At 37.3% G+C, this 2,115-nt stretch overlaps 1 pseudogene; it reads left to right on the plus strand.

Annotated features, from left to right (window-relative positions):
- The first annotated feature begins 1,152 nt into the window (after nucleotides 1-1,152).
- LOC122916566 lies at nucleotides 1,153-1,253 on the plus strand (annotated as a pseudogene).
- The last annotated feature ends 862 nt before the right edge of the window (nucleotides 1,254-2,115 follow it).

Consider the following 2,115-nt stretch of genomic DNA (forward strand, 5'->3'; position numbering starts at 1 on the left):
AGTCTTTTGGGTTTTCCATATAAAGAATCATGTCATCCGCGAAGAGAGAGAGTTTGACTTCTTCATTACCAATTTGGATACCTTTTATTTCTCTTTGTTGTCTGATTGCTGTTGCTAGGACTTCTAATACTATGTTGAACAAGAGTGGTGAAAGTGGGCATCCTTGTCTTGTTCCTGATCTCAATGGGAAGGCTGCAAGCTTTTTCCCATTGAGGATGATATTTGCTGTGGGTCTTTCATAGATAGATTTGATGAGGTTCAGGAATGTTCTCTCTATCCCTATACTTTGAAGATATGAACAGACACTTCTCCCATCAAGACATACAAATGGCTATCAGACACATGAAAAAATGTTCATCATTAGCCCTCAGGGAGATTCAAATTAAAACCACATTGAGATATCACCTTACACCAGTTAGAATGGCCAAAATTAACAAAACAGGAAACAACATGTGTTGGAGAGGATGTGGAGAAAGGGGAACCCTCTTACACTGTTGGTGAGAATGCAAGTTGGTGCAGCCTCTTTGTAGAACAGTGTGGAGATTCCTCAAGAAATTAAAAATAGAACTTCCCTATGACCCTGCCATTGCACTCCTGGGTATTTACTCCAAAGATACAGATGTCGTGAAAAGAAGGGCCATATGTACCCCAATGTTTATAGCAGCAATGGCCATGGTCGCCAAACTGTGGAAAGAACCAAGATGCCCTTCAATGGACTAATGGATAAGGAAGATGTGGTCCATATACACTATGGATTATTATGCCTCTATCAGAAAGGATGAATACCCAACTTTTGTAGCAACATGGACGGGACTGGAAGAGATTATGCTGAGTGAAATAAGTCAAGCAGAGAGAGTCAATTATCATATGGTTTCACTTATTTGTGGAACATAACAAATATCACGGAGGACAAGGGGTGTTAGAGAGGAGAAGGGAGTTGGGGGAAATTGGAAGGGGAGGTGAATCATGAGAGACTATGGACTCTGAAAAACAATCTGAGGGGTTTGAAGTGGCGGGGTGGTGGGAGGTTGGGGTACCAGGTGGTGGGTATTAGAGAGGGCACGGATTGCATGCAGCACTGGGTGTGGTGCAAAAATAATGAATACTGTTTTTCTGAAAATAAATAAATTAATTAAAAAAAAAACAAAGGTGATCGCTTCTCAGTCTTTTGGCAGGGACCAAGTGCAGCATCTGTTCTTATCATTTAATATCTGATAAATTCTCTATTGATTTTAAGGCTAATTATACTACACTGGAGAAAAGAAGCCAGATACAAAAGAATACATAGGCAGTTGTATTATGTCAAGTGTTTTTCCTCATGTATCAAATGTTTTCTTTATTATTTTTTCACCTTTACTTTTATTTTTATTTATTTATTTTTTTAATAAGGTGGGGGGCGGTGCATCATTCCTAGAGGTACTGCAATACCAGGTTGATGGTAGGGTGGACAGAGCAAGCTCCTATTCCATCTCCCTGCTCCAAAAACCCATTTATCCAAAAGAGTACATATTACATGACTCTGTTTATGTTAAACTCTAGAAAAACTAATCTAGAGAAATAGAAAACAAATTAAAGGTTTTCTGGGGTCAGGGGCAGGGGTGGAGGACAGAGATTAACTGAGTAGGGGCAAGAGTGAAACTTCTAAGGCAACTAAGAGGCTCTGTTTCTTGACTGTAGTGGTGGTTATGAGGTTGTATATATTTGTCAAAACTCATTGGCCCATATGCTTAAAATATGTGCATTTTTATTGTAAATGATACCTCAATAAAATGTGTCTTTTAAAAGAATATTCATAGGACATCCCTGTGAATGATACAGAACCAGTATATGTTTACAGCATACTTCTTCTAAATTCCTCCTCTCAATTTTTTCCATAATGCTTTGACATTTTTACTCTAGTTTTATCATTATTATTATTATATTTTTAAATGTTTCTAAGAAAGTAATCAGCTTCACAACAATAATTGCAATAGTTTAGATTTAGTTCTGTGTCCATATTACTTTACTGTTACCAGTTTCTTTCATAACATGACTCTCCCATTTGTGAACTTTCTTACTTTATCTACTTGTTAATTGGATTGTATTCTTAAGGTTTTGTGTTTTTTTTTCCACAGA

Source organism: Neovison vison, chromosome 8 (assembly GCF_020171115.1).
Source record: "Neovison vison isolate M4711 chromosome 8, ASM_NN_V1, whole genome shotgun sequence".
Lineage (NCBI taxonomy): Eukaryota > Metazoa > Chordata > Mammalia > Carnivora > Mustelidae > Neogale > Neogale vison.